This window comes from Hemiscyllium ocellatum, chromosome 5, assembly GCF_020745735.1.
Source record: "Hemiscyllium ocellatum isolate sHemOce1 chromosome 5, sHemOce1.pat.X.cur, whole genome shotgun sequence".
In the NCBI taxonomy this organism is placed as follows: domain Eukaryota; kingdom Metazoa; phylum Chordata; class Chondrichthyes; order Orectolobiformes; family Hemiscylliidae; genus Hemiscyllium; species Hemiscyllium ocellatum.
The window spans coordinates 127757040-127784031 of NC_083405.1; the positions used below are offsets into that span (position 1 = coordinate 127757040).

Consider the following 26992-nt stretch of genomic DNA (forward strand, 5'->3'; position numbering starts at 1 on the left):
CATATCCACAAATATTCACTCCTTCCAGCACAGATGTGCAGTGTCAGCAATATGTATCACCTACAAACTGCCCTGCAGAAATTCACCAAGGCAGCTTAGACCTGACCATTCAAACCATTTTATGTTTTGCACATTAAGTCACATATTCTTTTGCACTTTCCCAAAAGATTGCTCAAACTGGTTGAGACTGATATGGAATATTATTTTTAGGAAAGAAATGGACAAGGGAGTGTACCATTTCAGTTTTCTTTTTATATGGAACATCGATGCAAATATATTTGTTTGATAACTTGTGATCTGGAGACTGTATCAATGTTAGAACTGTAGCACTTTGAAATATATAACTAACAGTTTATAATATAGATTAGAAATTTGATTTATCCAAGCTTTTGCTCAGATATCTACTAAACAAAGTTACAAGTCTTGCTTTTGTTCCAATTAGACATGAAAGGAATAATTTTTAATTATACAAGATATTCTATTATTACCCAACATTCCCACAGCCTATATCAGCCAGAGTAAACTTTATAATGACTGTTCAGTTTTTAGCTTAAATATTTATACCATACCTGTGATTAATGACGACTGAAGGAGGAAGCTGAACAGACCAATTTCTTGTAGAGAAATTCAGATCCCTTTTCCACATCAGTACCATTGCCATCAATGTAAGGACTTACAAACGTTGAAGTAGGCTCAGGCTAAAAACACAAAAACAATGTTTTTGAAAACAAACAAGGACTGATTAATGATATGATGACCTACAAGTGTTATTAACACTAATCTTTACTTCGGAAATAAAGACACCTAGTGCACAGAATCTTTAAATTACAACCACTTTACAGCAACAGATGTTATTTTATTCAGCAGGGTGCCCAAAGTGGGAGTCGGGTCTGCACAACTGAAATTTTAGAATCATGAAATTGGAGGCGCAAGTAGCTCTTTTCCCATGGTTTCCCCTCTCTGTCTCCATAGGTCTTCTGTAGTACCAACTCAAGGGCAATTAGATGCAGTCAATAAATGCAAGCCTAGTCAACGAGACTCACATCCCATGAATTAAAAGAAAATTGGAAAAATCTGGTTTAACAGACAGTTGTCAGGGAAACAAGTAGAGATGTAACTAGAGTTTGAGGTAAGGTTAAAGACAATTTCATTTCGATTAGTTAAATAGGAGGGACCAGTATTCAAATAGTAAGAATTAACAATATCTGCTTAAATGGGGCAAGGAAAAGGTGTTGGTTAGTGAGAACTTGTTCAAGCTAGCCAGAAGTATGTTTCTTCGACAAGATAAATGCAGAGGACCTGAGGGGAAGCAGGACAGAAATGTAAACAAAAGTTCAGGCTTACGGCAGGGTTAATCTTTAAGTGATGTCTGGTTCAGTTGGCTAGAAGAAAAGATGGAAGTGACAGCGACACAGATGGTCTCAACCTTAATAAATTATAGAATCAAAATGGTTACAACACAGGAAGCAGTCATTCAGCTTTGTTTATGTTGGCCCTCTAAAGGACAAATTTACTTAGTGCCACTCTCTTGCTTTGTTATAGCCCTTATTCAGCCTGGTTCTTATTTTGTTATCAATCTGACATATATCAAACACAGCTTTATTTTCTGCTTCACCTTGCTCTTTCTCAACCAGGGAGCTCTGGTTTTGATTGCCCTACAACTCTCCCTGATAAGAATACCTTTCAACTGCACAGTCACTCTTTAAAGACAATCATTGTTCTATTAAGTTTCATCTGCCAAGCTTTGATCCTAATTTACCTTGTGTCAGATCCATTCCCACTCCACTGAAATTAGCTTTCCTCTAAGTACTTTCACTCTAATTTACTGTACTTTTCCATACCTAATCTAAACCTTATGACACAATGGTTTCTGTCCCTTACTGTTCCCATTCTAACCTGTGATCCCCAAAACCAGATCCACCTACACCTCCTTACTCACTGGGCCAGAGACATTAGAAATCCAGAATATTCTTCAGAATTTATTTTAGAAACTCATCTCTAACTCTTCCCTCCATGAGCTACTTACATCAGTTGTTGGAGGTGATGGTGAAAGATCCTGGGGAGTGGAGTCAAGGAAATAATCTTAATAGCAAAGAGAAAGGGTTATCTTTACATTCTGGAGTGGTCCTGGTATTGAGAGCATTTCTGGCAGTTGATAACAAGACTTTGTTGTGCTGCATATGGTTCACACATCTGTCAATGCATTATTAAACCAGTTTTAAACCGATAGAGTTTAAAGTAACATTTTAGTTTAACTTACTTTCCCCCTTATGTAGCACCATCTAAATACCTCCCTCAGATTGGATTCAGTAGGTGGCTGATATGGTAGCACACATTAGGTTAGTTAGTAAGGTAAAGCCCATGGTATTGGAGGCTGTTTACTAGAAGTGAGAGAGGTTAGTTAACTAATAGAAGACAGCATTGGGATAAAGGGGACATTTTCAGGATGGCAAACTGTAACTAGCGAAGTACCACAAAGATCAGTGCTGGGACCACAATTACATACAATATATATTAATGACCTGCTTGAGGAAACGGAATATACTGCAGTCAAGTTTGTGGATGACACCAAGTTGGTGAGAAGGCAAGTGGTGAGGATGATACAAAGATTCAGCAGATGGATACAGACAGGTTAAACAAATGGTCAAAAACTTGGCAGATGGATATAATAAGGGAAAATGTGAGGTTATACATTTGGCAAGAAGAATAAAGAACCTGAAGTTCTGAAGAAAAGTCCCATCAGATTCAAAGCGTTAACTCTGTTTCTCTCTTTCACAAATGCTGCCAGACCTGCTGAGCTTTTCAAGTATTTTCTACTTGTTTTAGATTTCCAGAGTCTGCAGTTATTTTATTTTTGTTTGAATAACTTACAGCCAACCAGGTACTTGTTGGTTCTTGCGAAGAACAATCCACTTGGTCCCATTCCCCAGGGCTTTTTCCAAATCTTTAGGATTTCTTGTCCTTCAAGTTTTTATTCAAGTGTCTTTTGAACTTGTACCAACACCATCCTATATCAGTGTAGTCCGAACACTGACCACTTTGTTGCATTATAAAAGTCTCTCATTCTTTTGCTAAACATCTTACAACTGTATCCTCTGGTTTTTCAAACTTTCAGCCACTGAAAACAATTGCTCATTGTTTGTTCTACCTAAACACGAAATCATTTTAACTTGCTTTATTAAATCTCCATGTAGATCTTTTTGCTCGAAGAGAAAACAGATTCTCCAGTCTATTAACTGTAATTACTAATCATTAGAACCATTTCAACACCATCCTCAAATATTTCAACACAATCTTGGAGCATGCATTGTGCTTTTTTGTTTCAATGTGGACCATTTTGCACTTCTCCGCATTTCATTTAATCTGCCTTTTCTTTTGTCAATTCACATATTTTGTCCAACCCCTATTGTAATTTCTAAGATGAATCCTTTTATTCCACTACTCCTAATTTGATAATGTCTGCATAGTTTACTACAAGCTTACATCAAATTTTGTATTCCATGGTATGTAACTTAGAAACAGCACAGGGGTCCCCAATTTAAGAGCATACCCGTACTTGAGTGAAATTTTAAATACCTGACACATGACTATTTCCTGCACTTATGAATGGCTGCTTTTTAATGTTCTGCACTGTGTGACTCAGGAATGGAACCCATTCGCAACCCAGAGATTGCCTGTAATGATCTCAGCACTGAATCCTAAAGCATCAACTTCAAACTTTCACCCATTCTGACAAAATCATTTTCACTCAGTGAGTAGTCAAGAATATGGATGATTATTCAGATAAAAATAAAATGCAAAGGTGAGTGGAAGAAGCAGAATATTGACACATTTAATGAATTGGCACAGGTTCGATGAGCCAAATGGCCTCTTTCCTCAATATAACATTTAATTGATTCCGTGGCTTAAATTAAATGGCTCAATCAACTACGTGGGAGTTTAATTATTGAATGTTCACAAAGTTGAGGTGTCAACCTCGTGAAGTCACAAAATTGATAGATAAAGGACAGTAGTGAACCAGAAGAACCTTGGAGTTCAGGTGCACAGTTCTCTGAAAGTGGAGTCACACATAGATAGGGCAGTGAAGCAGACCTTTGGCACACTGGCCTTCATCAGTCAGTGCACTGAGTGTAGAAATCGGGCAGTTATATTGCAGTTGTACAGGATGTTGGTAAGGCTGCACTTGGAGTATTGTGTTCAGTTTTGATCACCTTGCTACAGGAAAAATATTCAAGATTGGTTATTAAACTGGAAAGAGTGTAGAAGAAATTTACAAAGATGTTGCCAAGACTCAAAAGGCTGAGTTATAGGGAGAGGTTGAACAAGCTAGGACATTTTTCTTCAAAGCATAGAAAGCTGAGGGGGGAATCTTATAGAAGTGTATAAGATCATGAGAGATATGGACAGGGTGAATGCACACAGTCTTTTTCATCCCCGGGTTGTGGAATCGAGGACTAGAGGGCATCAGTTTAAGATTACAGGGGAAAGAATAAAAGGAGCCTGAGGGGCAACTTTTTATTTTTCAGAGCGTGGTACGCATATGGAATGTTAAGCCAGCGGAAGTGGTTGAGGTGGGTACACTAACAAGATTTAAAAGGCATTTGGGCAAACACATGGATAGGAAGAGAGGTTAGAAGGATATGGGCGAAGTGCAGGTAAGTGGGTTAGCATGGATCAAAATTTTGGTCAGCACAGAGCAGTTTGAGCCTAAGAACATAGAACAGTACAGCACGGAACAGGCCCTTCAGCCCATGATGCTGTGCCGACCATTGATCCTCATGTAAGGTAAACCTAATGTACGAGCCCTCAAATTTCTGTGATCATATGCATGTCCAGCAGTCTCTTAAACAACCCCAATGACTTCACTTCCACAACTGCTGCTGGCAACGCATTCCATGCTCTCACAACTCTCTGCATAAAGAACCCAACTCTGACATCCCCTCTATACTTTCCACCAAACAGCTTAAAACTATGACCCCTCGTGTTAACAAGTTCTGCCCTGGGAAAAAGTCTCTGGCTATCAACTCTATCTATGCCTCTCATTATCTTGTACATCTCAATTAGAGCCCTCTTCCTTCTTTTTTCCAATGAAAAATGTCCGAGCTCAGTCAACCTCTCTTCTTAAAATAAGCCCTCCATTCCAGGCAGCATCCTGGTAAACCTCCTCTGAACCCTCTCCAAAGCATCCACATCTTTCCTATAATAGGGCGACCATTAACTGGAAGCAGTATTCCAAGTGCAGTCGAACCAAAGTTTTATAGAGCTGCAACAAGATCTCACGGCTCTTAAACTCAATCCCCTTGTTAATGAAAGCCAAAACACCATATGCTTTCTTAACAACACTGTCCACTTGGGTGGCAATTTTAAGGGATCTATGTACCTGCACACTAAGATCCCGCTGTTCCTCCACACTGCCAAGAATCTGTCTTTAATTCTGTGCTCAACTTTCAAGTTCAACCTTCCAAAATGCATCACTTCACATTTATCCAGGTTGAACTCCATCTGCCACCTCTCAGCCCATCCCTGCATCCTGTCAATGTCATCTGCAAACTTGCTCACCCATCCTTCAATCTCCTCATCCAAGTCATTAATAAAAATTACACAGAGTAGAGGCCCAAGAACAGAGCCCTGTGGAGCACCACTCACCACTGACTTCCAGGCAGAATACTTTCCTTCCACTACCACTCACTTCGTCTTCTGTCCACCAGCCAATTCTGTATCCAGACAGCTAAATCTCCCTGTATCCCATCCCTCCTGACCTTCTGAACAAGCCTACCATGGGGAACCTTATCAAATGCCTTGCTGAAGTCCAGATACACCACATCCACCGCTCGACCCTCATCAACTTGTCTAGTAACATCCTCAAAGAACTCAATAAGATTTGTGAGGCATGACATGCCCCTCACAAAGCCATGCTGACTGCATTTAATCAAGCCACGCTCTTCCAGATGGTCATAAATCCTATCGCTCAGAATCCTTTTCTAACACCTTGCAGACCACAGACGTGAGACTGACTGGTCTGTAATTGCCGGGGATTTCCCTATTTCCTTTCTTGAAGAGAGGAATTACATTTGCCTCCCTCCAGTCCTCAGGTATGACTCCGGTGGAGAGTGAGGATGCAAAGATCTTCGCAAGCGGCGAAGCAATCACATTTCTTATTTCTCTATGACTCAATGACAGGGACTGTGTATCAACCAAAAAAAAGGCATGAATTAGCGCCATTGCTTCTTCTTTTTTATCTGCATTCAGAAAAGCGAGAGATTCACAGTAACAGTTCCATCCAAAACAGAGGAAAAACAAAAAGAATTGATAAAAATATTTAGTTTTTCTTTCAAGATCTGTGGATACTACTGCAAGGTATGCATTTAGAATCATAGAGATATGCAGCACAGAAACAGACCCTTCAGTCCAACTAGTTCATGCCAACCAGACATCCCAACCTAATCTAGTCCCATTTGCCAGCATTTGGCCCATATCCCTCAAAACCCTTCCTATTCATATACCCATCCAGATGCCTTTTAAATGTCGCAATTGTACCAGCCTCCACCACTTCCTCTGGCAGCTCATTCAATACACACACTACCGTCTGCGTGAAAACGTTGCCCCTTAGGTCCCTTTTATATCTTTCCCCTCTCACCCTAAACTTATGTCCTCTAGTTCTGGATTCCCCTACCCCAGGGAAAAGACTTTTTCTATTTATCCTATCCATGCCTCTCATGATTTTATAAACCTCTATAAGGTCACCCCTCAATCTCCAATGCTCCAGGGAGCCCCAGCCTATTCAGCCTCTCTCTCCAGCTCAAATCCTCCAACCCTAGCAACATCCTTGTAAATCTTTTCTGAACCCTTTCAAGTTTCACAAAATCCTTCCTACAGGAGGGAGAACAGAATTGCACAGAATACTCCAAATGTGGCCTAACCATTGTCTTGCACAGCTGCAACATGACCTTCCAACTCAGAGACTCAATGTACTGACCAATAAAGGAAAGCATACCAAATGCCACCTTCAAGAACAAAAGAACAAAGTGAATTTACAGCCAAGGAACAGGCCATTCGACCCTCCAAGCCTGAGCCGATCCAAATCCACTGTCTAAACCTGTCACCTTATTCCTAAGCAACTGTATCCCTCTGCTCCCCACCTACTCATGCATCTAGCCACTATCCTATCTACCTGCAACTCCACTTTCAAGAAACTATGAACTTGAACTCCAAAGTCTCTTTGTTCGGCTACAATCCCCAGAACCTTACCATTGGGTCCTGCCCTGATTTCCCTTTTCAAAATGCAGCACCTCGCATTTATCTAAATTAAACACCATGTGCTACTCCTCAGCCCACTGGCCCATCTGATCAAGATCCCATTACCATCTGAGGTTAACCTTCTTCACAGTTCATTAAACCTCAACTTTAGTATCATTTGCAAACTTTCTAACCATACCTCCTATGTTCACATCCAAATCATTTACATAAATGATAGAAAGCAGTGGATGCAGCATCGATCCTTATGGTCATAGGCCTCCAGTCTGAACAGCAACTCTCCACCACCACCCTTCTACCTTCGAGCCAATTCTACATCAGATACCTAGTTCTCCCTGTATTCTGTGTGATCTAACCTTGCTAACCAGTCTACCATGAGAAACCTTGTCAAACGCCTTATTGGAGTCCATGAAGATCACATCCACCACTCCGCCCTCATCAATCTTCTTTGTTACTTTTCAAAAAACTCAATCAAGTTTGTGAGACATGATTTCCCACAGACAAAGCCATGTTGACAATCCCTGATCAGTTCTTGCCTTTTCAAATACGTGTACATCCTGTCCCTAAGGATTCCCTCCAACAAGTTGCACATTACCGAATTCAGGCTCACCAGTCTCTAGTTCCCTGGCTTTTCCTTCTCAATTTTCTTAAATAGAGACACAACGTTAGCCAACCTCCATTCTTCTGGCATCTCTTCTGTAACCAATGATATAAATATTTCAGCAAGGGGTTCAGAAATCTCTTCCTTAACTTTCCACAGAGTTCTACGGTACACTTGATTATGTCCTGGGGGATATATCCACCTACATGCGTTTAAGACATCCAGCACCTCCTCTTCTGTAATTTGGACATTTTTCAAGATGTCACCATTTATTTCCCCACGTTGTCTATCTTTTATGTCCTTCTCCACAGTAAACACTGGTGCAAAATACTTGTTTAGTATCTCACCAATATCCTGCAGTTTCACACAGACAGCCTTGCTGATCTTTGAGGAGCCCTATTCTCTCCCTTGTTACCTTCTTGTCCTTAATGTATTTGTAGAATCCCTTTGGAGTCTCCTTAACCCTATTTGCCAAAGGTAGTTCATATACCCTTTTTGTCCTCCTGATTTTCATAACTTGACTTTCTTCTTACCTTGACCAAAACCTCAATTTCTCTCGTCATCCAGCATTCCATACACCTACCAGCCTATTCCTTCAATCTAACTGGAACATACTATTTCTGGTCTCTACCTCATTTCTATCTCATGAAAAGGCTTCTCATTTTCTAGCCGTCCCTTTACCTGCAAACACATACCCCCAATCAACTTTTTTGTTGAAAGTTCTTGTTTAATACTGTCAAAATTGGCCTTCTTTCAATTTAAAACTTCAACTTTTAGATTCGGTCTATCCTTTTCCATCACTATTTTGAAACTAATAGAATTATGATCGGTGGCTGCAAAATGCTTCCCCATTGACACCTCAGTCACGTGACATGCCTTTTTCCCAAGAGGAGGTCAAGTTTTGCACCTTCTCTAGTAGATGCATCCACATACTGAATCAGAAAATTTTCTTACACACACTTAAATTCCTCTCCATATCACTCCCTTAAGACTATGACAACCCCAGTCTCTGTTTAGAAAATTAAAATCCTCTATTATTCACACAGATCTCCTTCCAAATTTGTTTCTCAATTTCTTGCTGACTATTGGGAGTCTATAAGGTGATAATGCCGTTCTAATTTCTCAATTCCACCCAACTAACTTCCCTGGATGTATTCCCAGGAATATCCTCCCTAAGTCCTACAATAGTATTATCCTTAATCAAAAACACCACTATCCCTCTCTTGCTCCCCTTTCTAATCTTCCTAGCATATCAGTATCCTGGAACATTAAGCTGCGAGTCCTGGCCATCCTGGAGTCATGTCTCTGTAATTGCTATGGTATCCTCGTCCCATGTTTCCAACCATGCCCTCAGTTCATCTGCCTTACCTGTTAGGCCTCTTGCATTGAAATAAATGCAATTTAATTTAATCAGTCCTACCTTGCTTTCTGCTTTGTTCCTATTTAAATCTTCCCGAGCAGCTCTAGCAAATCTTCCTGCCAATATATTAGTTCCCTTATAACTCAGGTTCAATCCGTCCTTCTTGTATAGGTCACTTCTACCCCAGGAGTGATTCCAATGATTCAAAGATGTGGATCTTTCTCCCCTGCAACAACTCCTCAGCCACACAATCTTCTGCTCTATCCTCTTATTCCTCCCCTCACTAGCTTGTGACACTGGGAGCAATCCAGATGTTAATACCTTCCTGAATCTACTTTTTAAATTCCTGCGTCACTTCCTATATTCACTCCTCAAAATCTCATTCTTATCTCTTCCTATTAATTCCAATCTATACAACAATCTGCTGCCTATCTCTTTCACTGTTGAGAATATTCTGCACCCTCTCCAATATATCCCTGATCCCGGCACAAGAGGGGCAGCGCACCATTCTGATGTCTCACTGTCAGCCGCAGAAACATCCATCTGTGCCTCTAACTAGACAGTTCCCGATCACAATTAACTGCTTGGAACCTGGTGTACCCCTTGTTACATTACAGCCAGTCTCGGTACCAGAAACCTGATTGTCAGTGCTACATTCCCCTGACCCCCTACATTTTCCAACACAAAATATTTCTTTGAGATGGGGACAGCCACAGGAGACTCCTGCACTACCTGCCTCCCTCTCCTACCTTTCTTGGAGGTCACCCATCTACCTGACTGTATCTTTGGCTTATCTCCCTTCATGCAATTGCCATCCATAACACCCCCTAGCTCTTGTAAATTCCTCACTATCTCTAACTGCCGTTCCAACCAATCCATGTTTTGCAACTAAGCAGACTTCCTGCAGACACAATCATCAATAACATAGAAACTCTTCTTAATCTCACACATCCAACAGGAACAGTATATCACTCCACTAAAGACTATCTTTGCACCTTAACAATCCATAGAACCAGTGAATAGCACTGTCTTACTGCTCTAAAAACAATGTTCTAGGCTAACTTAGTACCTATGTTTTATATTTTTACAAATTAAATCAAGTAGGTAAAAACAATGACTGCAGATGCTAGAAAACAGATTCTGGGTTAGTGGTGCTGGAAAAGCACAGCAGTTCAGGCAGCATCCGAGGAGCAGGAAAATCGACGTTTCAGGCAAAAGCCCTTCATCAGGAATACAGGCAGAGTGCCCTTCAGGCACTTGCCCGTATTCCTGATGAATGTCTTTTACCCGAAATGTCGATTTTCCTGCTCCTCGGATGCTGCCTGAACTGCTGTGCTTTTCCAACACCACTAATCCAGAAATTAAATCATGAGTCAGTGGGGAGCACTTTGGGGCCAGCGACCATAACTCTGTTAGTTTTAAAATAGCAATGGAAAAGAATAGATTAGATCTAAAAGTTGAAGTTCTAAATTGGAGAAAGGCCAATTTTGACGGTATTAGGCAAGAACTTTCGAAAGCTGATTGGAGGCAGGTAAAGGGACGGCTGGAAAGTGGGAAGCCTTCAGAACTGAGGTAACGAGAATCCGGAGAAAATATATTCCTGAAAGGAAAGGCTGGTAGGTATAGTTGCAAAACCTGCTGGATGACTAAAGAAATTGATGTTAAGAAAAAGAAGGAAGCATATGTCAGGTATAGACAGGATAGATCGAGTGAATCCTTAGAAGAGTATAAAGGCAGTAGGAGTACACTTAAAAGAGAAATCAAGAAGGCAAAAAGGGGACATGATATAGCTTTGGCAAATAGGGTTAATGAGAATCCAGAGGAACTTTACAAATACATTAAGGACAAATGGGTAACTAGGGAGAGAATAAGGCCCCTCAAAGATCAGCAGGACAGCCTGTGTGTGGAGCCACAGGAAATGGGGGAGATATTAAACATGTTTATTGCATCAGTATTTACTATGGAAAAGGACATGGAAAATATAGAATGTAGGGAAATAGATTGTGACATCTTGAAAAATATCCAGAGGAGGAAGTGCTGGATGTGCTGAAACACATAAATGTGGATAAATCCCCAGGACCTGATCAGGTGTACCCTAGAACTCTGTGGGAAGCTAGGGAAGTGATTACTGGGCCTCTTGCTGAGATATTTGTATCATCGATAGTCACAGGTGAGGTGCCGGAAGACTGGAGGTTGGCTAATGTGGTGCTACTGTTTAAGAAAGGTGTTAAGAACAAGCCAGGGATCAATAGACCAGTGAGCCTGACATCAGTGGTGGGCAAGTTGTTAGAAGGAATCCTGAGGGACAGGCAAGGACTGATTAGGGATAGTCAATGTGGCTTTGTGCGTGGGAAATCATGTCTCACAAACTTGATTGAGTTTTTGGGAGAAGTAACAAAGAGGAGTGATGAGGGCAGAGCGGTAGATGTGATCCATATGGACTTCAGTAAGGCATTCGACAAGTTCCCCATGGGAGACTGATTAAGGAGTTTGGATCTCATGGAATAAAAGGAGAACTCACTATTTGATACAGAACTGGCTCAAAAGGTAGAAGACAGAGGGTGTTGGTGGAGGGTTGTTTTTCAGATTGGAGGCCTGTGACCAGTGGAGTGTCACAAGGATCGGTGTTGGGTCCACTACTTTTCATCATTTATATAAATTATTTGGATGCGAGCATAAGAGGTGTAGTTACTAAGTTTGCTAATGACACCAAAATTGGAGGTGTAGTGGACAGTGAAGAAGGTTACCTCAGTGTACAACAGGATTTTGAGCAGGTAAGCCAAGGGGCTGAGAAGTGGCAGATGGAGTTTAATTCAGGGAAATGTGAGGTGCTGCATTTTGGGAAAGCAAATCTTAGCAGGACTTGTAAGAGAGTGTTGCTGAACAAAGAGACGTTGGAGTGCAGGTTCATAGCTCCTTGAAAGTGGAGTCGCAGGTAGATAGGATAGTGAAGAAGGCGTTTGGTATGCTTTCCTTTATTGGTCAGAGTACTGAGTACAAGAGTTGGGAGGTCATGTTGCTGCTGTACAGGACATTGGTTAGGTCACTGTTGGAATATTGAGTGCAATTCTGGTTTCTTTCCTATCAGAAGGATGTTGTGAAACTTGAAAGGGTTCAGAAAAGATTTACAAGGATGTTGCCAGGGTTGGAGGATTTGAGCTATAGGAGGGGGAAGGCTGAAGAGGCTGGGACTATTTACGCTGGAGCATCCAAGACTGAGGGGTGACCTCATACAGGTGTGTAAAATCATTAGGGGCATGGATAGGATAAATAGACAAAGTAGGTAGGTCTAACATATGAGGAACGGCTGAGGATCCTGGGATTGTATTCATTGGAGTTTAGAAGATTAAGGGGAGACTTAATAGAGACGTACAAGATAATATATGGCTTGGAAAGGGTGGACGCTAGGAAATTGTTTCCATTAGGCGAGGAGACTAGGACCCGTGGACACAGCCTTAGAATTAGAGGGGGTCAATTCAGAACAGAAATGCGGAGACATTTCTTCAGCCAGAGGGTGGTGGGCCTGTGGAATTCATTGCCACGGAGTGCAGTGGAGGCCGGGACGCTAAATGTCTTCAAGGCAGAGATCGATAGATTCTTGTTGTCTCTGGGAATTAAGGGCTACGGGGAGAACGCTGGTAAGTGGAGTTGAGATGCCCATCAGCCATGATTGAATGGCGGAGTGGACTCGATGGGCCAAATGGCCTTACTTCCACTCCTATGTCTTATGGTCTTATGATCTTTTCCCTGAAGTGGGGTAGTCCAGAGCTAGAGGGCATAAGTTTAGGGTGAGAGGGGAAAAATATAGAAAGGGACAGGCAACAATGCAAAGTAGCCAAGCAGAGGTTGATAGCCAAGCTCGGCACCCATGTGGATTGCCTCAACCGGGACCTTAGGTGCATGTGATAATAATACAGGTGACTCCGCTGGCCGTCTTTCTCACTCTCTCACGTGCTCGCGCGCACACACACACGCACGCACAATCGCTCACTCATACACCCCCTCACGGACTTATATCCCTTTACACGCACACTCATTTACAGGCATTCAATTCCTATGTCATTTGTTTCTTGACTTTAATTTGTTACTCAAATGACAATTCTCCTTCGACTGCAGAAGCAGTTTAATGCTTTTTCAGCTCTCGTGGTCCAGGGACTGTTCTCTCCATTAAGATCTTGTGGCCCAGAGATGTCACTCCCACTCTAGCAGCCAGGGGACCATCTCTCCCACTCTTAAGGCCAGGGGATATTAAGGTTGGGCTAAGTTTTATTGCCCATCCCTTCCATTTGCGCATCTTGGAACGTAAATCAATTTAATAGGATATGAATCTTATCAGTAAATTAAGAAATGACCCGATCAGTGAAGCAATTATCCCACAAGATAGTTTTGATGCATCCTACTTCAACATTAAGCGTACACTGTGAACCAATGGCTCAGGCCTGATTTACAAAGTTGATGATAAGGCCAATCTTATACTGTGTGAAACCCATATACAAGTGATGATAGGTTTACAGAATCATATAGTATGGAAAAAGCCTGTTAGTTCATTGTGTCTGCACAACCAACAACATACTACAACCTACACTAATGCCACTTTTCCACATTAGTTCCATAGACTTGAATGTTATGACATAGTGCTAATCCAAGTAACTTTTTAAAAACTTTTACTAGACAACCTCTTTGCCAATTTCTCAACAGGCATGTGCAGGAAAGGGAGCTCATTTGATTGTTCCATTTTAAAGATGAAGTTGAGCATAGGATGGAGTCCATTAAGACATTTAGAAATCTGCAGCTGCATATATCATGTATATATTCGATATAAGCAAGAGAAAGGAACTTGGTTGTTATTCTATCAAGGATACTCTCATGGAACGCAACAAATATGACGTCGGTGATGGGCATGTTGTTAGACGGAATCCTGAGGTACAGGCTTTACACATATTAGGAAAGGCAAGGACTGATTAGGGATAGTCAACATGCCTTTGTGCATGGGAAATCATGTCTCAAAAACTTGATTAAGTTGTGTGAACAAGTAACAAAGAAGATAGATGAAAGTAGAGCAGTTGACATGATCTATATGGACTTCAGTAAGGCATTCAACAAGGCTCTGGTTAGTAAGGTTAGATCTCATGAAATACAGGGAGAACTAGCCATTTGGATACAAAACTGACTCAAAGGTAGAAGACAGAGGGTGGTAGTGAACGGTTATTTTTCATACTGGAGGCCTGTGACCAGTACAGTGCTACAAAGATCGGTGCTGGGTCCACCACATTTTGTCATTTATAAAAATGATTTGGATGTCAGCAGAAGAGGTATAGTTAGTAAGTTTACAGATGACACCAAAATTGGAGGTGTCGTGGACAGCTAAGAAGGTTACCTCAGATTACAACAGGATCTTGATCAGATGGGCCAATGGGGTGAGGAGTGGCAGATAGAGTTTAATTTAGATAAATTTGAGGTGCATTTTGAGAATACAAATCTTAGCAGGATTGATACACTTAATGGTAAGGTTCTAGGGAGTGTTGTTGAACAAACAGACCTTGGAGTGCAAGTTCATAGCTCCTTGAAAGTGGAGTCACAAGTAGCTAGGATAGTGAAGAAGGATAGATGTTGTGAAGCTTGAAAGGTTTCAGAAAAGATTTACAAGGTTGTTGCCAGACTTGGAGGATTTCAGCTATAGGAGGAGGCTGAAGAGGCTGGAGCTATTTTTCCCTGGAGCGTCCAAGGCTGAGGAATTACCTTAGAGGTTTATAAAATCATGAGGGGCATGGACAGAGTAAATAAAGTTTTTTTTGCCTGGATTAGAAGAGTCCAGAACTAGAGGGCATTGGGTTAGGGTGAGCCGGGAAAGATATACAAAAGGGACCTAAGGGGCAACCTAGTCATGCCGTGGGTGGTACTTGTACGGAATGAGCTGCCAGAGGAAGTGGTGGAGACTGGTACAATGTATTATTTAAAAGGCATCTGGATGGGTATATGAACAGGAAGGGTTTAGAGGGATATGGGCCAAGTGCTGGCAAATGGGACTCGATTAGGTTGTGTTATCTGGTGACATGGACGGGTTGGACTGAAGGGTCTGTTTCCATGCTGTACATCTCTATGATTCTCTGATTAAATACATTTCCACAGAGTCTGCTATGGCAATCCCAAGTATTTGTGCATGCATATTGTCGTTAAATCTAAACGCAATGGTGCAGTTGCTAAGTTTATAAGTTCAATTAACTTTGATTCGCACAATGGTGAATAGACTGCCATGATATAGGCAAGGTTTAATTATAGAGCTGTCATAAATTTGACTTGGTCAAGATGTACAGACCAATATATTCAAGTGTTAAATTTCACAACATTTAAAGACACAATAAGTTGTGCGGGAGAAGATTGCTTCAGACATCAACAAGACTGTGCAATAACAAAACTAAGGAAAAGGAGTTAAAAGTTGAAGAAATATTAGGTCATTAATTTTGGGTTTGAGAAAAACCCAACTCCTTTGGAGTTGTGGAGTATAAAAAAGGTTTACGTTTCCACAAATTACTAACAGCAATGCACAGATAGAAAACTTAATCAATAAGCTAATCAAATATTTGCCTTTTATCTGTGGGGGGCATGGAAATCAAAAGGTGCCTCGGTTGCACAGGCCTTGTGAGATGATATTGAGAGTACAGCATTTTTAGCTTTTATAGAAGGAAATATTCAGTTACTGTTTGACATAGTGTATAGAGCAGATCTGTACGTCAGCTCACATGAAATGGGGGAGGGGGTCCTGGGTAGGAGTAAGTGAATGACTCACAGTGACAAGAGTGAGTGGGTGAATGATTGAATAAGGGACTGTCTGGGTGAGTGAGTGATAGACTGACTGGGGGAGCTGGATAGCAAATGAAGTGAGTGAGTGATTAGGGTATGAATGACTAACTAACTGGAGGGCTGAGTGACTGAGTGAGTAACTGACTGGGGAGCTGGGTGGTTGAGTGACTAACTGAGTGAGTGTTGGCAGCTTGGACGAGTGAGTGAGTAGCGGGAGGAATGGGAGCAAGTGAGTGTAATTGAGAAGAATGAGTAAGTTACCAGAGAGTGAGCGACTGACTGAAAGGATGTGACTGTGTAAGTGATTGATTGAGAGACAGCGAGAGAGAGAGAGAGTGCAAGAGAGAAAAAGAGAGGTCTGGGTATATAGATACATGAAGGTGTGCTAGATGGGTGTGACTGGCTGATTAACTGATGAACTGAGAAGTGAGTGATTAGATGAGATTAGGTTAGGTTCTCTACAGCATGGAAACAGATCCTTCAGCCCAACAAGTCCACACCGACCCTCCGAAGAGTGACCCAGCCAGACCCATTTCCCTCTGACTAATGCACCTAACACGATGGGCAATTTAGCATGGCTAATTCACCTACATTGCATATCTTTTGGACTATGGGAGGAAACTGGAGCACCTGGAGGAAATCCACGCTGACATGGAGAGAATGCGCAAACTCCACACAGACAGTCATCCAAGGCTGGAGTCGAACCTGAGTCCCTGGCATTCAGGCAGCAGTGCTAACCACTGAGCCACCATGCCGCCCCAATACACGTCTTTGTATTTTCATAATTAATATGCAAGCAGTAGCAAGCTTACTTAGTAATTTATGTTCTCCTTCATTAGCAAGCAGGGAAATTATATGGCAACTGGATAAGAGGTTGGAAAAATAATTAACTGACTGGAAGGGTGACATGGATGGGTGAGTGAGTGATTTACTTTGGAGCAAAGTGGGTGAGAGGGTCATGCTCCCCACAAACTGTCAATACCCCCATGAAATACAGTATAATAAGTACAAACCAGTACAATAAGAAAGCTGGTAGCCTTACACATCTGCTAAGGAGATGCGGGAAAGTATTTGACCACATAGGGGTGGGGGCAGAAGATTTTCAGAAAAATGAAGAACATCTGTTCTTAGTGTCAACGAATCAGTGTAAATAACGTAACGACATTTGTTCACTTGTGGAATGTGTGGCAGTACTTCCTTCCCACCCCAGAGGCTGGAGGCACATATTTCACCGTGGGATGTTAGATAACTACATTTCTGGGTTACATTGAAGACTCTTGACAAAACTCATACTCAAGAGGAAAATAACTTGTAATTTAATAATTACTAGTGGAAAATACACGTAATACAACAATCCTGATATGTTTTCATGTATACCACACTGAGCAGATTTGATTTTATGAAGCTCAGCTCCATAATCTTGACTGTTCTGGAAGGTGAATGTCTCATTACGCTTACAAGTTAGGAAAATACAAAGGCTGAAATTGACATAGTAAGAAAGCTGAAAGATGGTCATGTGTGTGTATATGTGTCAGAGAGAGAATTGGAGAGAGAGAGAGAAAGAAAAAGACAGGACAGAAGCTGGTGGAAAGGTTAACTCTTTATGGTCTGACTTGAGTGTACACATGCTTGTCATGGATTGAATGTGTGTTGTTCCTTGGAGCTCGAGATCTTGGAACGTTATGAATTTGATTTGCATTTTGGAAATCTAAAATGATTTTAAAAGAAAAAGGCATTTTGTCGGACAATGATATCAGGCATGTTAGCTGAGCAAGGTTATCTCATGACCTTTTTCACATAGTTTAGACTAGTCTCTTGTTATGATATACAGTTAAAAGGGAGACCATTTGGCCTGACTTAATCAGGGTTCCCACTCTGATGTACATGCAGCTCAATTAGTCAAGCGTACTCAGACCCGTCAATGAGTTTCTCTTCCTCTGCAAACTTTTGCCATTTTATTGCTGCTTATCTGATTAAAGACATGTAGTGTTTTTGTAATTTTAATACTAATTTCTGTATAAAGACAGCTTGTTTGCAGCAATAAGGAGAGTAGCCTCCTAAGAGAGCTCTTATGATTATGACTCTAAGAGCTGGTGCTACGACTCTGCTAATGGTTTTAGAACCTTAGCTCAAGCCTGGCTTATAGGTATCTATGTTATGGTTTAACATTGATACCATTGGCAAATAAAGGTAATAATTTAAACTAAACTGTCTGAAAGCATTTTATATTCCAGACAACCACAGAGTACGATCTCCAGGACGAACCAAGAGAGGCTGACAAGTCGAGTCCATCGGGGAGGGATTCCCTGAGCCGTCTCGAATAGGTACCTTAACAGTAATACAGAAGGAGGTAAATGCAGGTTGATCAATTTACTGCTTAGGATTTTCTCCTTTGAAATCCATGCTTACTGATGTGACCATCTCCTCTCCCCTGATTCACAAGACAAGAACTGAACCTTCACGTGAAATGGTTAGGCATCCTTGCTTCAGAGAAACACTGCTGATATGTCAGATATATAAACATGAAACAAATTTTGTTGCCTACATAAATTATACGTGACCTGCTAAATATTTCCAGCATATTTTGTTTCATCGGTAATATTTTGCAACTGAAGATTCAGTTTTGGGTAACTAAATTTCAGGAAATAATTGTGTTCAAATTCACCAAAATTATACTGGTGAATAAATTAGGGGTGCACATTGCATTAACTTATTCCTTGTGATTAGGAGGCTGAGGTTAATCCATTTGAGGTGTTCAAAATGATAAAGACTTTGACAGGGTAGACACAAATTATTTCCTTTGGTGGAGAAAATATGATCCAAGAGGACACATTTTTACTATGATTAGAGTCATAGAGATGTACAGCATGGAAACAGAGCCTTTAGTCCAACCTGTCCATGCCGACCAGATATCCCAACCCAAACTAGTCCCATCTGCCAGCACCCGGCTCATATCCCTCCAAACCCTTCCTATTCATATACACATCCAAATGCTTTTTAAATGTTGCAATTGTACCAGCCTCCACCACTTCTTCTGGCAGCTCATTCCATACATGAACCACCCTCTGTGTGAAAACGTTGCCCCTTGGGTCCCTTTTATATCTTTCTCCTCTCACCCTAATCCTATGCCCTCTAGTTCTGGACTCCCCCACGACAGGGGAAAGACTTTGTCTATTTATCCTATCCATGCCCCTCATAATTTTGTAAACCTCTATAAGGTCACCTCTCAGCCTCCGACGCTCCAGGGAAAACAGCCCCAGCCCGTTCAGCCTCCCCTATAGCTCAAATCCTCCAAACCTGACAAAATCCTTGTAAATCTTTTCTGAACCCTTTCAAGTTTCACAACATCTTTCCGATAGGAAGGAGACCAGAATCGCACACGATATTCCAACAGTGGCCTAACCAATGTCCTGTACAGCCACAACATGACCTCCAAATTCCTGTACTCAATACTCTGACTGATAAAAGAAAGCATACCAAACGCCCTCTTCATTATCCTATCTACCTGCAACTCCACTTTCAAGGAGCTGCAAACCTGCACTCCAACGTCTCTTTGTTCAGCAACACTCCCTAGGACCTTACCATTAAGTGTACAAGTCCAGCTAAGATTTGCTTTCCCAAAATGCAGCACCTTACATTCATCCGAATTAACCTCCATCTGCCACTTCTCAGCCCATTGGCCCATCTAATGAACATCCTGTTGTAATCTGAGGTAACTTTCTTCACTGTCCACTACACCTCCAATTCTGGTGTCATCTGCAAATTTACTAACTATATCTCTTATGTTCACATCCAAATCATTTATGTAAATGACAAAAGATAGAGGACCCGATCCTTGTGGCACTCCACTGGTCACAGGCCTCCAGTCTGAAAAACAACCCTCCACCACCACTCCCTGTCTTCTACCTTTGAGCCAGTTCTGTATCCAAATGGCTAGTTCTCCTTGTACTCCGTGAGATCTAACCTTGTGAGCCAGTCTCCCATGGGGAACCTTGTCGAATGCCTTACTGAAGTCCATATAGATCACATTTACTGCTCTGGCCTCATCTATCCTTTTTGTTACTTCTTCAAAAAACTCAATCAAGTTTGTGAGACATGATTTCCCACACACAAAGCCACGTCGACTATCCCCAGTCAGTCCTTGCCTTTCCAAATACATGTACATCCTGTCCCTCAGGACTCCCTCCAACAACTTGCCCACCACCAACGCCAGGCTCACAGGTCTATAGTTCCCTAGCTTGTCCTTACCATCTTTCTAAAAGAGTGGCATCACATTAGCCAACCTCCAGACTTTTGGCACCTCACCTGTGACTATTGATGTTACAAATATCTCAGCAAAAGGCCCAGCAATCACATCTCTAGCTTCCCAGTGTTCTCGGGTACACCTGATCAGGTCCTGGGGATTTATCCACCTTTAACCATTTCAAGACATCCAGCATTTCCTCCTCTGTAATATGGACATTTTGCAAGGTGTCACCATCTATTTCCCTACAGTCTATATCTTCCATATCCTTTTCCAAAGTAAATACTGATGCAAAATTCTAGTTTAGTATCTCCCCTATTTTCAGCGGCTCCACACAAAAGCCGCCTTGCTGATCTTTGGGGGGTGGGGGGGTCTATTCTTTCCCTAGTTACCCTTTTGTCCTTAATGCATTTGTAAAATCCCTTTGGATTCTCCTTAATTCTATTTGCCAAAGCTACCTCATGTCCCCTTTTTCCACCCTCCTGATTTCCATCGTAAGTATACACCTACTTCCTTTAAACTCTAAGGATTCACTTGATCTATCCTGTCTATACCTGACACATGCTTCCTTCTTTTTCTTAACCAAACCCTCAATTTCTTTAGTCATCCAGCATTCCCTATACCTACCAGCCTTTCCTTTCACCTTAACAGAAATATATTTTCTCTGGATTCTCGTTAACTCATTTCTGAAGGCTTCCCGTTTTCCAGCTGTCCCTTTACCTGCGAACGTCTGCCCTCAATCAGCTTTTAAAAGTTCTTGCCTAATACCGTCAAAATTGGCCTTTCTCCAATTTAGAATTTCAACTTTTCGATATGGTCTATCCTTTTCCATCACTATTTTAAATCTAATAGAATTATGGTCACTGGCCCCAAAGTGCTCCCCCACTCACACCTCAGTCACCTGCCCTGCCTTATTTCCCAAGAGTAGGTACAGCAACAGTATATGATGGATGGCAGTTATAAGAAAGGGAAAAAGTCTCGAATACAGTCACATACATGGGTTAACTCCAGGAAAGGTAAGAGAGGTAGGCAGCCTTCTGGGGATGATGGATTCTCAGGGGAACGTAACACGAACAGCCAAGTTTCTGGTATTGAGACTGGTTCTAATGCAATGAGGGGTATGTTGGGTTCCAAGAAATCAATTGTGCTTGGGACTCTCTAGTCCGAGGTACAGACAGACGTTTCTGTGGCCAGCAGTGAAAAATCAGAATGGTGTGTTGCTTCCCTGGTGCCAGGATCAAGGATGTCTCAGACAGGGTGCAGTGTATTCTCAGGGCGGAGAGAGACCAGCAAGAGGTCATTGTCCACCTTGGAACCAATGACCTGGAAGGGAAAAGGTTGAGATTCTGAAGGTAGATTACAGAGAGTTAGGCAGAAATTTAAAAAGGAGGTCCTCAAGAGTAGTAATATCTGGATTACTCCCGGTGCTACGAGCATGTGAGGGCAGGAATAGGATGATAGGGCAGATAAATGCATGGCTGAGGAGCTAGTGTATGGGAGAAGAATTCACCTTTTTGGATCATTGCAATCTCTTTTGGGGTAGAAGTGACCTGCACAAGAAGGACCGTTTGCCCCTTAGTTGGAAGGGGACTAATATACGAACCGGTAGATTTAGAACATAGAACAATACAGCACAGAACAGGCCCTTCGGCCCTCGATGTTCTGCCGACCTGTGAACTATTCTCAACTTGTTCCGCTACACTAACCCAAAATCATCCATGTGCTTATCTAAGGATTGTTTAGATCTCCCTAATGAAGCTGAGTTGACTACATTAGCAGGTAGGGCATTCCAAGCCTTTACCGCTCTCCGCATAAAGAACCTGCCTCTGGAATCTGTCTTAAATCTATCACCCTTCAATTTGTAGTTCTGCCCCCTCGTACACACTGATGTCATCATCCTAGGAAAAAGACTTTCACTGTTCACCCTATCTAATCCACTGGTCATCTTGTATGTCTCTATCAAATCCCCTCTTAGCCTTCTTTCCAATGAGAACAGACCCAAGTTTCTCAGCCTTTCCTCATAACACCTTCCCTCCATACCAGCAACATCCTGGTAAATCTCCTCTGCACCTTTTCCAATGCTTCCACATCCTTCCCAAAATATGGGGACCAGAACTGTACACAATATTCCAAGTGTGGCCACACCAGCGTTTTGTATAGTTGCAGCATGATATTTCGGCTCCAGAACTCAATCCCTCAACAAATGAAACCTAACACACCGTATGCCTTCTTAACAGCACTATCCACCTGGGTGGCAACTTTCAGGGATCTATGTACATGGACTCCAAGATCCCTCTGCACATCCACACTACCAAGAAACTTTTCATTGGCCCAGTACTCTGCCTTCCTGTTATTCTTCCGAAAGTGCACCACCTCACATTTACATGCATTGAACTCCATTTGCCACCTCTCAGTCCAATTCTGCAGTTTATCCAAGTCCCCCTGCAAACTGTAACATTCCTCCACACTGCCCACTACTCCACCGACTTTAGTGTCGTCTGCAAATTTACTAATCCATCCACTTATGCCTGCATCTAAGTCATTTATAAAAATGACAAACAGCAGTGGTCCCAAACCAGATCCTTGTGGCACACCACTAGTAACCAGACTCCAGGCTGAATATTTTCCATCAACCACCACTTTTAGAAAGCCAGTTTCTAATCCAAACTGCTGAATCACCCTCAATTCCATGCCTCTACATTTTCTCCAACAGCCTACCATGTGGAACCTTGTCAAAGGCTTTACTGAAGTCCATGTATAGCACATCAACTGCCCTACCCTCATCTCCATGTTTGGTCACCTTCTCAAAAAACTCAATGAGGTTTGTGGGACACGGCCTGCACTTGACGAAACCATGTTGACTATCTGAAATCAATTTGTTGCTGCTAGATGATTATAAATCTTATCACTTATAATTCTTTCCAAAACCTTTCCTACAACAGGAGCAAGGCATACTGGTCTATAATTCTGAGTCATCTCTACTGCCCTTCTTGAACAACATTTGCAATCCTCCAGTCCTCTGGTACCAAACCCCTAGACAATGACGACTCTAATATCAAAGCCAAAGGCTCTGCTATCTCCTCCCTCGCTTCCCAAAGAATCCTCGGATAAGTCCTATCCGGCCCAGGGGACTTATCAATTCTAGAAGGAGTGAAAGTAGACAACACCTGTTTGTAACTAACCTCAATCCTTTCTCATCTAATATCTCACATTCTTCGTCTCTACAATATTCTCCTTTTCCTGACTGAAAACCGATGAGAAGTGTTCATTTAGCACTTCTCCGAAATCCACAGGGTCCACATTCAACTTCCCACTTTTGATTGGCCCTATTCCTACCCTAATCATCCTTTTATTCCTCACATACCTATACAAAGCTTTCAGGTTCTCCTTTATTCTATTTGCTAAAGACTGCTCATGTCCTCTCTTTGCTCTTCTTAACTCTCTCTTTAAATCCTTCCTCGCTGATCTGTAACTCTCCATCACTTCATCTGAACATCTTGCCTGATCAACACATAAGCGTCCTTCTTCTTCGCAACAAGAGATGTAATTTCTGTTGTAAACTATGGTTCCCTTACCTTATCACTTCCTCCATGCCTGACAGAGACATACATATAAAGGACATGCAATATCTGTTCCTTAAACCAGGTCCACATTTCCATTGTCTGCATCCCCTGCATTTTGCTACCCCATCCTAAGCATCCTAATTCCTGCCTAATCGCACTGTAATTGCCCTTGCCCCACCAATAACCCCTGACTTGTGGCATGCACTTATCCCTTTCCATCGCTAAACTAAACGTAACTGAATTATGGTCACTCTCTCCAAAGTGCTCAACTACAACTAAATCAAACACCTGGCCTGGTTCATTACCAAGCACCAGATCCAGTGTGGCCTCCCCTCTTATCGGCCCTTCGACATACTGTGTCAGGAAACCCTCCCGTACACAATGGACAAAAACTGATCCATCTGACGTACTAGCATTATAGCATTTCCAGTCAATGTTGGGGAAATTAAAGTCTCCCATAATGACCATCCTGTTCCTTTCACTCCTACACAGAATAATTTTGCTAATCCTCTCTTCCACTTCCCTGGAACTCTGCGGAGGTTTATTTGCTAGAGCTGCTCAGGAGGATTTAAACCAATAAGGGACCCAGGGAGATAGTGAGGAAAGAGATCAATCTAAGACTGGTACAACTGAGAACAGAAGGAAGTCAAACAGTCAGGGCAGGCAGGGACAAAGTAGGACTAATAAATTAAACTGCATTTATTTAAATGCAAGGGGCCTAACAGGGAAGGCAGATGAACTCAGGCATGGGTAGGAACATGGGACTGGGATATCATAGCAATTACAAAAACATGGCTCAGGGATGGGCAAGATTGGCAGCTTAATGTTCCAGGATACAAGTTAGATTAGATTAGATTAGATTACATACAGCGTGGAAACAGGCCCTTCGGCCCAACAAGTCCACACCGACACGCCGAAGCGCAACCCACCCATACCCCTACATTTACCCCTTAACTAACACTACGGGCAATTTAGCATGGCCAGTTCACCTGACCCGCACATCTTTGGACTGTGGGAGAAAACCGGAGCACCCGGAGGAAACCCACACAGGCACGGGGAGAACATGCAAACTCCACACAGTCAGTCGCCTGAGTCGGGAATTAAACCCGGGTCTCAGGTGCTGTGAGGCAGCAGTGCTAACCACTGTGCCACCGTGCCACCCACAAATGCCACAGGAAGGACAGAAAGGGAGGTGAGAGAGGAGGGGGAGTAGCATTTTTGATAAGGGATAGCATTAGAGCTGTACTCGGAAATAAGAGAGGGATGATCACCTTATTGGGATTGTATTATAGACCCCCTAATAGTCAGAGGGAAATTGAGAAACAAACTTGTTAGAAGATCTCAGCTATCTGTAAGAATAATAGGGTGGTTATGGTAGGGGATTTTAACTTTCCAAACATAGACTGGGACTGCCATAGTGTTAAGGATTTAAATGGAGAGGAATTTGTTAAGTGTGTACAAGAAAATTTTCTGATTCAGTATGTGGATACTATTCCTTTTCACTCAAATGAACAGAAATCTGCAACATCCTTTAAAATGCTATAGATGTGGATGACAGTAACATTAGTAAGATTTTTGTTGTGTAATGGTATCAGCAAGTTTAGAATATGGGTAGGTAAAATTAAACTGTGGTATAGAAACTCACTTCATCTAAGGGTGGAAGAGACAGAAAATCTCAACATTTAAGTAGTCTTTAGATGTGCATGTGTAATGCCAAGGTTGTCGGCCAAATGCTGAAAAGTAAGATTAGAATAATTAGACATAGTTTTTGACCAGCACAGACTCAAAGGGCCTTTTTGTGTGCTGCAGGCTCTTATGACTCGATAAGAAAAGCCAAGATTACATGAAACAGTAAAATATGTTTAAAAGAGATAAAAACAAAAAACAAAAAAAATTGCTCACCTTTTGTTCACTAGGTTTTGAAACATAACTTTACTTTTCCCTCTACAGATGCTGTCATACATGCTGAGTTTCTCCAGCATTTTCTGTTTTTATTTTTAAAAAAAGGATGTTCCCATCTTATCAACTACATTCTACTGTTCCAACTACTTAATGTGTATGATGACGATCATGGAACATAATCACTTATCATTCACCAGTTCGCCTGAGGTTTTTTAAATGAAGACTTGCATGTTACCAATGGTTGATTTGTTTTTCGCATGACCTACATGTTTAGTTGCTCTGAATGAATTAGGCTACACTGCCAGTTCTGACATGTACTGCATTACAAGCTGTTTTTCACCGATTATTTCCCTCCCCTAAGTTGATTGAGTTAACAGGTGCACAACTTTATTTCCCATTTGTACTCGACATATATTCAACACAAGACGTAAAAAGGCGTCAAAGATTATTACAGTTTAAATCAGCGGGTATTCATTTCCTGCAAAAATGGTTATAAACGCAGTTTTTTTGTTTGCAACAAGTTACTTGGCACATACAAGTAGTTAGGCCAATTGGAATGCGAAAGATCTTTTGTCATTTTGTCATTCCACATTTGCTGGGTAGTAAAATGCAAATCAAGTCCACGAAAGTGCTGTACAAATCTACACTGAAATTGAGATTGCGGGCCCAAACTGTTAAGCACCGCCCAAAAATGCTAAGATGATCGCACTCATATTTATGGCGATGTTACGTAATCTATACTGTGCAGACCAATCCCTTGCCTGCTAAGAAGCCAGAGAAAAACCTAATTATCGTTTATACTCACGAGACGCGATCAGTAGCAGTTAGGTCATCACATCTTTTCACAATCGTTACATCAACTTGCGCATCCTGCCAAGGAAACGGAACGCCATTAATTCTACACCTTCTGGGTTGCTAACAGGAAACGCACTTTCAACCGTACAAATAACAGGAAATAGATTGTCAACCTTCACATTTTCCTTCCTGTACAATGACGTCTTTGTTCACCGACCAGTGGGATTCAGTTTTCCAAGAAAAATATTCAGGAATGAAAATCGATCACTCGTATTGCATCCAACGTCAACCTTAGAATAGGCAGATATTACACATGAAATGCAAAATGACAATCAAGGCAGAAATTACCAGGGCATTTTTAACTGAAATATAAAATGTTGCAAATTCGCAGCAACCTAACCAGCATATATGGAAACAGGAAGGTAGGTTAATGTTTCAGATCGATGACCTATTGGAACTATACCGAACAGTCG

The 26992-nt window shown here is 41.7% G+C and overlaps 1 protein-coding gene across 2 annotated transcripts in view; it reads right to left on the minus strand.

Moving 5' to 3' along the window:
• The window catches only part of LOC132816160 (meiosis-specific coiled-coil domain-containing protein MEIOC-like), a 54261-nt gene extending 27622 nt beyond the window's left edge, over nucleotides 1-26639 (minus strand). For both annotated transcript variants that reach the window (XM_060825644.1, XM_060825643.1), the window contains exons 1-2: nucleotides 26530-26639; nucleotides 570-698 (exon numbers count right to left, since the gene is read on the minus strand). The gene's annotated coding sequence lies outside the window, so the exon portion shown is untranslated. The remainder of the gene's footprint in view (nucleotides 1-569; nucleotides 699-26529) is intronic.
• Between the last annotated feature and the right edge of the window lie 353 nt (nucleotides 26640-26992).